At 40.6% G+C, this 14,571-nt stretch overlaps 1 protein-coding gene across 4 annotated transcripts in view; it reads left to right on the top strand.

Moving 5' to 3' along the window:
- LOC310864725 (myelin-associated neurite-outgrowth inhibitor-like) overlaps positions 1–6,391 on the top strand; it is a 37,709-nt gene extending 31,318 nt beyond the window's left edge. For 3 of the 4 annotated variants that reach the window (XM_083773446.1, XM_083773445.1, XM_083773443.1), the window contains one exon: positions 509–6,391. The gene's annotated coding sequence lies outside the window, so the exon portion shown is untranslated. Of the gene's footprint in view, positions 1–505 lie in introns of all 4 variants that reach the window. The other variant, XM_083773444.1, reaches the window with a different exon arrangement.
- The last annotated feature ends 8,180 nt before the right edge of the window (positions 6,392–14,571 follow it).

Genomic DNA, 14,571 nt, shown 5'->3' with positions numbered 1-14,571 from the left:
TTAGAATTAACTGAAACAACTGTAGCAGTGAGTGACATGAGGTATTTCTTTTCCTTAGACAATGTAATGCAGACATAGGCCTGTACTTCTGTGTCTGAATGGGAAAATCTTATTTCTTTATTTTTGCTTTTTAATTGTCATAATAATAATAATTATTATATAGATTTTATTTTGTATTTTTGTACTTGCTTTAGGCCTGTCTGTGCATGGGCAGGGCATCAGTATTATATTCATATAATTAGACTGGATATTGTGATTTTACATATTGTAATTGGCATAAGTTTGATATTGGCATAAGTGTTATTTTCCTGTTTTTTGAGTCGTGCAACAGAAAATATGCGATATCGTGAGTATATCGCATATGACTGAGAATGACGTGTATTAATGCTTTTGAGCACAGAAGCCTGTCCCTAACCTTGGTTAGTGACGGGCTTCCCCTGTCACTAACCTTGATTAGTGACGGGCTTCCCCTGTCACTAACCAAGGCATCTCCTCTCCCTCCCAGCAGATCTGGAGTCCGCCATCGTATGCAACTACTCGAGTCTTACATGGGCTCCCAATGGTTTCCATGGGAACTCGGCACCTGTCTGCAAGAACAAAACTAAAGTGCCACAGCCACTTTACTATAATTTTTTTTATTTTTATGCGACATTCTCTAATGTTTTTGCAAAAGCTGCTTTTTTTTATTCTCAATTCATTTGCCAACCGGCCATACATAATTTTCTTTTAATTATTTTTTCATGTCTTTTTTTTTTTTTACTTCCTTTGCTGTATCTGTCATTGAAAACTCCAGAGGGACTCTTTGACCAATCACGGGTGGTGTGTGTGTGTGTGTGTGTGTGTGTGTGTGTGTGTGTGTGTGTGTGTGTGTGTGTGTGTGTGTGTGTGTGTGTGTGACTGTGTGTGTGTGTGTGTGTGTGTGTGTGTGTGCAAGTTGGCTGGAGTCTTATTAGGCACTTCATTATCATCAACATCATTATTATCACTCATCTTCACGGCCATTGTTACTCTCATCAACTTATGCTGCCAAAATTTCTAACGACTAGATATCAGCACAGGGTTTTAACTTTTATTAGGACTTTTATTTTTCAGGATTTTTCAGACTTTCTCTTTACACTTGGCCCCACTCCCCTTTCTTACGCCCCCTCTCTTTTTCATTCTCCGTTCCGGTCCGTCTGCTTTTTGTCCACCTTCCACTTCTGTTGTCTTCCAGCTTGTAGCCTGTCCGTCTGTCAGTCAGTCACCTCTGTCATTCCATGTGATTTGCCCGTCAGGTCACCCTTGGTGAGCTCCGTCGCTACGACCGGATCTCTTAAACCTACAGATAAGCCTGATTAATACTTCATTGCGCCGAAAATAGCCAGCCGATAAGCACGCAACATGTCACGGACGGGCCGCAAGCTTGTGGATCGGCTATTTTCAGACACACTAGCGTAGTACCTAGTATGCACTAAACATACTACAAGTACAAACATACTACGCAAGCTAGTGTGTTTGTTGTGAGTGACACATCACGTCATTTATTGTTAACCTATTTCGAGGAAGTTTTGGTCATGTCATTTAGCTTTTTGTTTGTGGCTTAGTGTAGGCTGATAAATTATTATTATAAGAAAACATGAAAATATTTAGAATCGTGTGTCAACAGTATGCGGGGGTCGTGCACTCTTTCACAAATACACACATGCACGAGCAGGGGCTCCTGTGCCGAGTTCACAACACCTAATCAGGATTACATTGTGGCACTTACCTCCGAATATGATGTTACCAAAACATACACACACATACGTGCACCATACACAGGGGTCTAGGGGTGTGTGTGTGGTGGACACACCCAGTAGAGGGGCTGTGTCTTCAGGTCAACGAGAAGGAGTTTAAAGGGACATCGGTGGCACTAGGAGGGGACAAGAGGAGAGCAAACAGGGTTTTAGGAGCTCTTGAGGAGCAGAGAAGACCATGCAGTCACAGATAGTCACAAGTTGTAAACATGCAGACGTTGACACAAACACAATTCAGCAATTTTAACTTTCATTGAATATATTATCTATTCATATTGTGGGGATGTGGAGTGGGTAATATACAATATATTATAGACCTCCATCTCCCCCTATCCACATAGTTCTGTGGACATGTGGTGTTCTCGCTCTTCCTCCTAGACTAGGACTAATGATCGGGACTCGACGATGGCTTGAGGCACACAGTGAATAATGGACCAGTTGCATTCAGCTCTATCTACTCCAACAAGTAATGCACTGTACACCGTAAAATCCTGAGCTTTAGTTTAAGACTGAGGCCGTAGGTACAAACAAAACGTTTTCCATTTGAACGTTTGTACAGGGTTACAGACGGGCAATGGTTGGTTCATTTGTAGCCATTAAATTAATACTCAGGATTTGTGTGTGGTAATCAGGATAATCTCTGCGGATAAAAGTTGCTTTGCACGTACGGTGGGATATTGGTACCCTGACAATTTTTCATCCATATATACTGGAATGTGGATAAAAACATAACTGGGATATGAGCCATTATTCATAACATCTGTGTGCCTGAAAATACTAGTGTCCTGTCATTGGTTATTGTTGGTAGCTTTGAGAGGAGTGGGTCTTTAGTTTGGTGCTGTTTTTCAGGATCTAAAAAGAAGGAAAAAAAAGTGACAGATATTAGACTACAGATTGTTGTAATAAAAGCATTTATAGTGAAGGTGTGTAGATCAAGTGGTTTGATATTGCAATAATATAATAAGAGGGAATGCCTCCAACTGTTACCGCACAGTAATTATTTTATCAGCATTTTAAATGGATTTTTTGTTTTTGGGTGGGGGTAAAAGCTTATTGTAATCTTTAAATATGGATCACAGGCAACATATGCAGCCTCTGTCCGAGAATGATCACAGTTACAGCTAAGAAGAATAGAACATATCAATAATTTGGTTATGGAAAAACTTTGTGATGTAATTTTGCACAAAAAAAAGACAAAAATACAACAACTACTATCACCTTGATTACTATAATTTAAGGCCAAGTAACGGGTAGCTAGGCTATGATGGTGCAAGAGGGAGAAAGAGGCCATTTACAATGACATTTAATTCAATAGAAAAATAAAATGATAGAGTTGGGTGAGGTGTTCTTAGTCCTGTTTGTACGATAGTATGTTAATTTTCAACAAAGGGTACCGCATAACGCCAGCGGCCACTGTCGAAGGAAAGCCATGTAGGAGAAAAGTAAAACTTTCTTTTACCATTGACCTCCATGTAGTTTGGAGACCATAGCATGGTGCTGAGGGTTGTGAAAGGACTGAAATAACCCAATGGGCCTTGTTAATTTGATTTAAAATGGTCATTGACTGAAAGATTGACTTAACAACAGCAGTGCTATGTTAACTTTTCTTAAGGATTTATTAAACCAACCACTACTTGTGTCAGTATTTTTTGGTTAAGTTATCCCCCCCCCCCACTCAGTGGTCATAACGTGTGTGCATAATATTCAGGTGTATTTCACAATTACATTGGATCTCTTAAGTTGAAAGAAAATGCAGTATATTTATACAGCGAGTGGTACAGTAGTGTGTTTCTAGCTAAGCATGGTTGCATTAGTGTTGCAGCTACTGTTTGTGCTTTTAATATATATATATATATATATCTATATCTATATATTTTTAACTCTTAACCTCTGTCCTCGAGATGATTTGTCACGGAGGAGGGGGAAGTTAAGGCAAGGTCTGTCAATTGATCTCATTCACACGGCAGCCATTTTGCTCTGTGTTTTCGTGTAAGTGGGTGAGGGAAACTAGTAACATTTACATTATGAAGTGATTTACCAATACTATCATTATTGTAAGGAAATGGGGAGGTCTTGGGCGGGCTACTTCAACAGCTAATCATTCTACTTTATGTTTAGAAAAAGAATATAGACTGTCCGTTATATTAAAGAGTCTCACCTTTGACATAATTCACTGGCCCTAGTGTGAACAAAAACAGATTAATAGTGGCCTGTTTATCCGATTCAAAGTGGTTGCCGTGTGAATATGCTTAATGACGAGATTGAGTGGAGATTTGTTGACGCAATCATGGGACCGTCACAGTTGGCTGCTAGGCACAGGAGTGACATCCTTTTGCTGTCACAAATGCTTGTGGCACCAGTGCCGTTTTCCCACAGTCGCTGAACTTCCACATTGTTGTCCAGGAACTTAGTTGTTGGCTTATTATTGTTCCTTGAATTTACAGACCCTGAGTTTTAGGAAGCGACCAGAGGACCAATCACAGAACTTTAATGGATGAGGGGACAGCATTCCTGAATGTCTAATACACTGTTTGTGCATCAAGAGATTACCACGACATACCAAGAAGGTGTCCTTCCTATTCATTTTAGTTCTGTGGTGTGAATAGCTATTACAATAAATTCTTCTTGCAAACTTTTCTTCCCAACTCCCCCCCCCCCATTATGTGCCATATTTCAAAATGTAACCATTTAGTAGATATCTTTATTTCTTGAGTAAACTAGCCGGTGAATTCTGAGTCCTTAACGTCTGGCTTCCTGTGGATGTGTTTCCTGTTGCGGTCCTGTTTTCTCACGTTCTGAATGCATATCGGCGGTCGTACTGAGTAGATCCTTTGCTTTCACACGATGCCACAGCTCACTTCTGAGGCCATACCGTAGTGTCATTCAAAATGCAATCAAATCCTACATGCCTACCCCCCTCCATTATCACACCCACTCTCCCTCTCTTCATGCTCATTTCTTCTTGGCCTTTGCTTATTTTTATTTATTTTTTATTTTCAATTGTACACCGCCTCCCCCGAATAAGAGTTGTATTGAATCGATGATGACCAAATTGACAACACTAGTATTGGTGATGGCCTTGATCAAGTTGAAAGCTTCACCTAGCATGTTTGAACACTAGATGGCACTGTTGCCATAAAACAGCTACCATAATATGTGCCATAGCATTTAGACCTTTTTGAAATGAAACAGTCACACCAGGCTGCATTATTATTTTTCTCCCAAGTAAACAAAGTTCCTATGATCAGATATTTGGCTTGTACAAAAATGTATGAGACCCACTTGAGTATTTTGGGCAGACAAAAAAAATGTGACCTAGGCCATAATTCATATAAATGTCTTGGTACAGAAGTTATTGTCCTTTCAGCAGTGCCACTGCTAGACGAAAGTATGAGGCCAAACTAAGTTTGGCTGATTCTTTCTGGACTGAAATATGATTTTATCTTTGCTGCAGTCTCTTAAGTACAACAGACAAGTCGTACAACAGAGTCATGAAACAAAAAGAGTATCTATGAGCTCACAACGTGTCGTGGACGCTCTGTGAGCATATAGAAAAGGAAAGGCCCTGGAAGATGTGCTCCTGGCCCTGTCTGGTGGGGTACTCACTGAAGGGTGACTGGTTTAGCTGTTCCGTCTTCTACTTTCAGAGGAGTCACATTGAATTGGGGTGGCGAAATGGCTTCCTTACGATCCTTGTTCCTTTTTTTTAGTTTGCACTTATGTGAAAGAAGTCGACAATTTTAAGACTGCTTGGAGGCCAAAAAAAACAAGCTTGTCTTAATCTCTATATTTCATCATTTCATTCCTGCACTTTGTGCATCATTCCAACTTTTGCAACTTTTCCAAATAATCGACTTAAATGCAGTTTTCATCCTTTCCCCCCTTTTTTTGCTATACATTTCAATGTTGTGCTTCCACACTTGAAACAGAAGTGAAGATGCATTCAGAGATACATTTAAACATTTCTGTCCAGCTCCCCTCAACCCCCCCCTCCCCTTTTTCTTTTTGCCTTGCAGTCGTCAGATTTATTTCATGAATATTAATTGAAACACTACTATTGAAATTCATAGTAGGCTCTTATAAATGTCTTCGGTGTTCTGCTGCAGCTTTTTTATTATTTTCAACTTGTCCGAGATTGATCTCGTTTTAGTCTAATTTGACACTAAATGTGATGCAAAAAGTGGAAATTCCTCGTCTTCCAAAAAAGAAAAAAGTACTTGCATCTCCCTGATCAAGTACTAGGAACAACCCCGCCTTTGGAAGTTTTAGTTTGGTACCCAGTTTGCACATGCAGTACGGTGGTATATTCTTGCCATACGTCTGTGTTACAAACTGAAGCCCAACGTCTTTAACGTTGAGAGAAGTGAATTGTATGTTAGCTATTTGGTCCAGAGTTAAGGACCTGCGTCAGGCTTGTGATATGAAGTGTAAATTTGTTTAATTTTGTTTTTGTTTTTTTAATGTTTTTGTTGTTGATTTTTTTTTTCTTTCTTTTGTTTTTTTGAAGATCAGTTAGTGATCTTAGTACTATAACTAAGCCAAGTTTGTAATTGTATAATATTTACTGTAAAATGTAGAACATTGAATAACTATTAAAATTTTCCTATAAAAGGAAAGGAGTTGTCTGTCGTGAAATTATTATGGATTCTGTGGCAATGTGCACCTGAATGTTATTATTATTATTATGGGTAGTTTGAATAAAGAGACTAGGGGTTTGAAACGTTTTTAGTTCAAGACTCAATTTTATTTTATTTTTTGCTTTTTCAACAGGACCCAAACTTACAAGAACTCATGAATGAATCACGAATGCCCTATTTTCACTATTTAAAACAAATAAAATCCTACACATTATTTTAAACCTTTTTTGGTGAAAAGTACAAAAGACCCTGGATATTTACCCATGACCCCCAAAAAGTGCTGAGACAAAATGTCTGGAAAATGGAGTGAAAGGGAAATAAAGACGACATGAACTTCCTTTTGGTTGGGTAAGACGGGATGGTTTTCACTTCTCTCTGCAGTCGACACATTACATCCTGTTTCATTTAGCAACTCTTACACCACATGCTACAGACATTGACATATTCAGTTTCAGTCACTGCTCCACTTCTCTACGACATAAAGATGGGTGCAGACAAAGCCTACGACAGCTGCTGAGCAGACGTGAGATTTGGAGTGGCCCACGTACCTCATAGTTCAAAGTCACGCTTGGATGATGAATGCCGAAAATTGCGTTTTGGTGTGTAAATCACATTGATAAATGAGGGCCATAATCTCAACATGAGAACAAAAGAAAAACGAGCACAAAAAAAAAACAATTTGATTGCTAATGATGAGGCTGACCACAATGATTAGCTCCTAGATAATTTCTCAGTGATTCCAATTGCTTCCTCCCAATAATCCTGCAGTCCTGGCCACACGGAACATATGGCCTCTAAATGAGATTCAGTCCTTCCTGGAAGCTCAATAAAGGACTATTTGAATATCGATTCGTAGCCACTGTAGCCTAAATATAGTTTATTTAATAAACTATCTTTTCATGGGCAAAGTTAATAAACTTTATTATCTTTGCCCATGAAGCTTTCAGAAGGTTCCCCTTCCATGACCATCATCATCCATCACCATTCCATCATCTCAGAAATTGTTGACATCTGAAAACACTTTCTAAATATGAATTTAAGCACATGCTACTTCTGTCTGATTTTACTTCAGACATGCTAGTGTTAAAGATTTGGTTCAGTGATGTCAGGTTTCATTCTGTTTGAAAATCACTGGCTGTGTTTATTGTCTTGTATTTGGCTGAGGATCAACGGCAGAGAATCAAAAGTACAATATTTACTTTTGAAACATAAAACATGTACTTAAGTACATTACTAAAGTAGCCGTAATGTAGCCCACAATCACGGCACCGGTGTACAAAAATACATCCCCATTTATTTATTTTTTACAAGGCAGTACTTTCTACTGCATTAATCAACAACACATCAATGGTCATTGGTCAATAATACACTGATAGTATAATAGCAGTGCACAGCATTAGGTCTTACTTGAGTATTGAGCATTTTCTTTTATATTTTATGTCTACTGCACTACATCTCAGAGGAAATATTGTACTTTTGACCCCACTATAATTATTTGACAGCTATAGTTACAAGTTACTTTGTAAATTTAGGTTATTATTACCTAACTTAAATTATTATTAATTGTGGCCTGCGTTATGGCCTGTGTTGTGTTTAGTGTCTGTCTAGTGTAGTCTACCGGTCCGGTACTCCGGTTTCCCCCACAGATCCTGCTTGAGTTTCTCAATTATTTAATTTGATTGAGATTTTGATCACAACTCATGAGGTGCATGTGCCATCCGAGCCTGAGTCAACATGCTGTTTCCACTTTGTCTTTCTCTTGTCTCTCTCTCTTTCCCTTTTTTCTACAATCTCCTTTTCTTGTTTATTTTTAATTCTCCCTTTCTTCTTTTCTTGTTTCATTTTAATTCTCCCTTTCTTTTTCTTCTTTTGGCTACTAAAAAACAAAAAAGTGCATGCATTGCACTGGGAGCACCTGATCAATGCTCCCTGGAGCCCTATAAAAGAGTAGCCTCGGTCCCAGCCTTAAAGAGTGAGTGGCAGCCATTCTTGGGTTCCTCTACTGATGACAGCACCCTTCTTTTTCTTTACCTTTAATTCCTGATTTACACACCCTACAACAGCCCATGAGCAACGAGTCGCCTCGGAAACAAGGAAGTGAGTGTTGATCAAATGGAATACATTTCCGGGTACTTCATCGTCTATTTCTCGCTTCAAATGTTTTCAAAAACATTCTTGAGAGCAATGTTTAGTGTTTTTGTTTACATGGATGTCATATTGGGTACACTACAGCATAACATCCAAGCAGTGCAAGCAGGTGCTCTGAGCCTTTGATTAGGCAGCAGTCTGGTATAGAGCGGAGCGGTCTGTTTAAGGGATAATGTCTGCCTAGGTGGTCATTGTCGGGAGATAATTCACTGATGGGGTTTAACCACTGACGAATACATGGCTACTTAATACGTACATTTACAAATTTACGTATGGCTGTCATGTTGGAAACAGCAGTAAATCTAGCGGGGCCCAGCAGGTGCCCTGAGGGTTTGATTAGGCATTGGTCTGTTATAGAGCGGAACGGTCATTATCCAGAAATAACAGACCTCTAAATTCAGAATCAAGCATTCAACCAAGCCATGTAATAACAAGAAATGTCACAACGCTGAATTCAATTCAGCAATTGACCAATCAGAATCAAGAATTCAACCAAGCCGTGTAATAAAGCTTAATATGTTTGTCTAATGGACATTTCAAAAAGTCAAAGTCCTACGATTTGACCCATCTCTTGGAGCGGTGAGTTGCAGCCGTGCCTCGCTCGGGAATCATTTGATTCATTTGATTCATTGACAGCAGTTATAGTAGGAATACCTTAGAGTATATATGAATAGAGACGGCACCCGGAGGAAACCCTGAGGCGAAATGGACATAGTGTCCGAATTTGGTATTGCAGCTCGAGCCAGCTCTGGTCCGTTGACTATCATTGCGCACGTTCATGTGTTTGGGGCCATGACACGTGAACGAATGTTTCATACGTGAACGCGCACAAACGGCACAATGATAGTCAACGGCAGCGCGTTCATGTGTTTGGGTCCAATCCATCCCAGAATGCACTCTGTTCCTACACGGAAGGAGGAGTGAAATCTCCTCATGCGCTTTTGAGCAACTTAATGCAAGTGGATGGGAGGAGAACTCGGGTGTCTTCTCTATTCATATATACTCTAAGAGGAATACACACAGAAGCACCCAGGAGGTAGTGGACTAAGAAAGCCAAACCAATTTCCTGTTTCTACATAAAAACGGCCGTGGTGCCCCCAGAGGCTCTTGCCTCTTGGGTTCAGTGAGTCAGCGGGTGGGGCACGAGACTTGCAACACATGCATGGCTTTGTAATCGACATGATCACTCCTTGCACTAAAAGAACATGCATAGGCCTACAGCATGTATATATTTATAAAGATGCTGGTAACTCACCAATACACAGAGGTCATCAATGTGTCGTACATGGACACATGTGTGTCAAGACTTGGTCATGTCCGTGGCTAATTTTAGATTCTTATTGCGGTTCTTATTTTGATCATATATAACAAAATACATACATAAATGGATGCACCTGGGACGTATCCTCAGTGATGTATCCCAAGGTCATCAGGGTTTCGGGTCCTGCAACATCATACCCCTCACTCAGGTGACCCAGCCGGGAGTGATCAAGTCCCGACTTACGTCCCAGTAGCTACCCTCGATAAGTCCCATTAGGGAAAAACCAGGGCCACACAATCCGTTCCTCCTGAACTACTCTGCCGGGACTGGGAGGTACCATTCTGGCACATGGAAGGACTAGGCTCTGTGGGTTGACCTGTCCGGGCCCCTCCTACGTCTCACCAGGTCCACTCCTGCTCTCACCAGGTCAGGCCCTGTGCGTTGCACCAGACTCCCAGCACCGGGCACTTTATTCAGATATGGTGGATTCTCAAGCCGCAACGGTTCCGCAGGCTCCAACTTGCCCTTGGTGGTGCCGCAGGCTCCGCTTGAGGCTTGCATAGCCCTCCTAAAGGCCTCACCGTGGGTTTGTTGGGCTTCTTCCTCACGGAAGACACAGGCTGGGGCGCTAACCCATACTGCTCCTGTGTGCCGTCTAATTTCTGGCTGCCACCCGTCTCTCCGGTGGTCACCAGACTATTCCTGGTTGTCACTTAATACTAATAATTATGTCACTCATAATATACCCAATTACTGAATGTCAAGTCTCCACTCTCCAGGTTCTCTTCAGAATATGCATGACACTGTGACTGATTTACTATGACATGTGGCACATTGTGAGTCCACTACTGGTGGTTCTTAAACATTTTATTTGCAAGGACCTCCGTAACTTTGAGTGTACAGGGTCCATTTGGTTCAATGTGTACACTCAGAGGTACAGACCTGTTATGGTCATTCAGATTCAGAGCTCTTTGTGTTTATGGTGATGTTATTGTCCACTCATTTTGTACGTATGTCCACGGCAAAACAAAAGACATTTGGCAAAAGTGAATCAATGAATGAATCAATTAATGAATGAAAGAAAGGAAAAGAGAGGGAAGATAAACACAATCCACACCTCTACACATGACATGAACATGAATAGTCTAAAACAATAGGCTATTCAATTGTAGGTTTATGTGCAGATTCAATGTGACTTTGTTTGGACAATTCCCTGGTCCCCCACAAATTAGTTTACGAGAATGCAGTTGGAAACTACCGCCCAGGCTGGACGTGTGAAGCTGTCCATAGGCTACTGTTGCAGAAAGGCCTAACAGATACCCTTGCACGCAAATCTAACTCGCTAATGTTATGACCGGTTCAACTAATTGTGTTTACTCTCAAAGGTTCCTAGCTAAAGCCCTGTGGACGAGTATTGACTTTGCAGTTTATTAAAAATTCATAGCAGGGCTTTCGGACGTGATGTGTGACACATGTAAGCTCTCTCACTCTGTCCATGTGTGTGTGTGTGTGTGTGTGTGTGTGTGTGTGTGTGTGTGTGTGTGTGTGTGTGTGTGTGTGTGTGTGTGTGTGTGTGTGTGTGTGTATGTGCGTGCGTGTAATAATAACACAATTGACTCTTCTTAATTAAGCCAGTCTTTCTAGCACATGCAGTCAATTGTATTTGTGAATTTCCTGTATAATGAGTTGTAATGACAAAAGAATGAAGACATTCCTGTCCAGCACTTAATTAATCTGGAAGGCAATGTTCGCCAATCGGGATAGAATGTGGGAAATCGGGCAGATCAGCGTTGATCACACGACAATAGAGATAGTGTATACCGATTTGCGTGATGTAGTGACAATATGCTGTACTCATGCTGATGCAACTCCACTTGGAGAGTAACAGCACACTGGGGGAAATGCAGAAGCAGCACTGAGTAGAAAACAGCTTCAGAACAAAGTGGGCCCTTAGGATGCAGAGGTTGTAGGATACACCAGTCATGATCATCAGAGTCAATTCTCAGAAAGCAAATTTACTTCCCATAAATATCGAACAGTGGCGTCATGCACAGACATTTAGAGGGGCAGGTGCTCAAGTGAAAAAGGACACCTTGTGCAGCGTGTGCCTTAATAGTGTGAGTTTTATAGATTTCGGGGCATAAATAAATATATTAGAAGCTTTTTATCAAGAATTGATCAATGTCACCATGATCCACATACTGTACACTGTGCAATTATTCTTTCTCCAAAGGGGAACATTGCTGTCCAGAGGACAAAGGGCACCACTAGTGTCTATCTGTGCATGCCACTGACATCTCCATTATAGGGTGATAAACATGTACACCAGGGGTGCCCACACTTTTTTGACTCGAGAGCCATTTTCAAAATGACCAGCTCAACAAGATCTACCAACCAAAACAAATCCCATTGCTGAAATGTATTTGTTTAAAAATATACCTGAGGGGGCTTTGGAATAGCGGTGTTAGTAAGTATACAGTAGTAAGCCACTACTATAGTAAGACATAAAAGACACTTGGAATGAGACATGGAGGAAAAAAATAGAATTGGTATAGGGTTTTTTTGTATAACAATCTTGAAAACAAAGTACCGGTATTGCATTGTGGGTTTGAGCTATTTCAATTAAATATATTTTTAGGACCATGTCATGTGGTCTACCTGCACAGCCTTTGTGATCTACTGGTACAGTAGATCGCGATCTACCTTTTGGGCACCCCTGATGTACACCATCATTAGGTTCCAAAGTTTGCTCATCAACACATCATCAGATTTCAACGTCCACAAATATCACATTTTTTTTTTGCAATTCTCTCATATTTTTTTCAAATCGGTCTACGACAACTGTGTCATTTTGGTGAATTAATCATCACAAATCAATCATCCTTCCATTTTAGTCTTTACAGATGGCAGTGTAGTCTGATCTGTGAATGCTATATGTCTGGAGTCTCTGGACTCTGAATTGGCCTTTAGGCTATAACGTTATGTTTGTCCTATTCCTAGTGATGAGGACAAAAATGTTCTGGTTGTTTTGTCTCCATGCAGCCTGTCACTCTAGCACTGTAATGACAGTCCTTTGTTATTATATCCCTTACCCCTCATTGCCCGACATCTTTTTTCATACACACTCCCCAAACCATTGCCGTCACATGATCCAGACTGACAGGAAGATAGGGGAAGGTTAAGACATGCCTCAGCCAGAGATTTACACTCTACTGAGCCAATTCTGACATGCAATAACTTGACATTTGATATGACATGTTCTTCTCCATCTCGTAGAGCAGCCTCTAAATCCTATCCTCATCAAAACATGCAATACTAATACTCGCGCACACTCATGCGCACACACACACACACACACACACACACACGCATGCACGCACACAAGCATGCACGCATGCACGCACACACACACACACACACACACACACACACACACACACACATACACATACACACACCTACATTCTCAATCAATCTCTGTATCATATAATGTATGGCTATACTGATTATACCTTAAAACGCATACCTCTTTCAGGAGCACTCATAATTTGAGCATTCCTCTTGCTATTATGTCTTCATTCCACACAAAGGTTTAATGTGTGTGGAATGAAGTCTTTTCTTAACAAAGAGGGAGGACCGTGACACCTGACCCACTCATAGATTTTCCCAGGAATTGATGAATCGATGAGTCTCAAGGTTGAGGAGGCTCCCAATGTGCATGGAGGAGTTGATTGCCTTCAAAAATCAATGAGTCACACCTTAACTAACAGGGTTGAAGGGCTGCAGGCTCTTGGATGGATGAGTGGTAGAAATGTTGTCTCTTGTGTGCGTGATGCGGGGTTTGGGCTAAACACAAAAATTATGGATTAGGACTACTTTGCACAATCTGGCCTGGGTAACTTTGCATAAATGTACATATTGTAATAGCTGTAGGCCTAGAGGCCTATACTGTCTTCTTTCTTTTTTTTTTTTTACACATTATGATGATGCACATAGGATGTGTGCTGATGTACATACGTAGGCCTATGTGTATTTTAGCTACTTCACTGTGCATTCTATATTGTATCCCCCAATTCTGCACATTCCCCATTGAACATACAGTATTCCCTGTTGCTGTTATATAAAGTCTAACCTAAAAGAGGCGAGTGACTCGTTTGGTATTTTAACAATCTAATATATAGTATGGTTTTGCCAATTTGCCCACTCAATTCAGGGAGCTCTGGCTCATGGACTAGAAGAACTGAACCGACTAAAAATAACTGAACCGGTGGAAAAGGGGCCTCTGTTTATATTGTGTAATGTATAGCTTTTTTTCTTTTGGGCTATAGCTGCTTGCAGCTATATTTCTTCTTATTTCAGTGTGTACAGGAGGCCTATACACTGTAGACTATAGGTCTATAGTATAATATAGTTATTGCACTCTATAATGATTATAGTCATCAAGGTCTGATTCTTGATTGATTGCTTGCAACTTTCAGAACCTTTCATTATTCTTTATTCTGTTCTATAACAAAATAATTCACACACAATAAAAACTATTTCAACATGTCATAGTAGCCATCATGTTTTTATTCTCTTATAGTATCGCACGTCCCTTAAAGGCGCGTGACCGAGGCATGTGCTCGAAGCGCCTCTCTCTTGTGTGTGTGTGTGTGTGTGTGTGTGTGTGTGTGTGAGAGAGAGAGAGAGAGAGAGAGAGAGAGAGAGAGAGAGAGAGAGAGAGAGCGTGGGCGCGTGCGTTTGCAGTGTG

This window comes from Protomyctophum parallelum (genome assembly GCF_964188405.1).
Source record: "Protomyctophum parallelum genome assembly, chromosome: 9".
Classification (NCBI taxonomy): Eukaryota; Metazoa; Chordata; class Actinopteri; order Myctophiformes; family Myctophidae; genus Protomyctophum; species Protomyctophum parallelum.
Note: the sequence above shows the minus strand (reverse complement) of the source record. Positions and strands in the feature narration are given on the sequence as shown.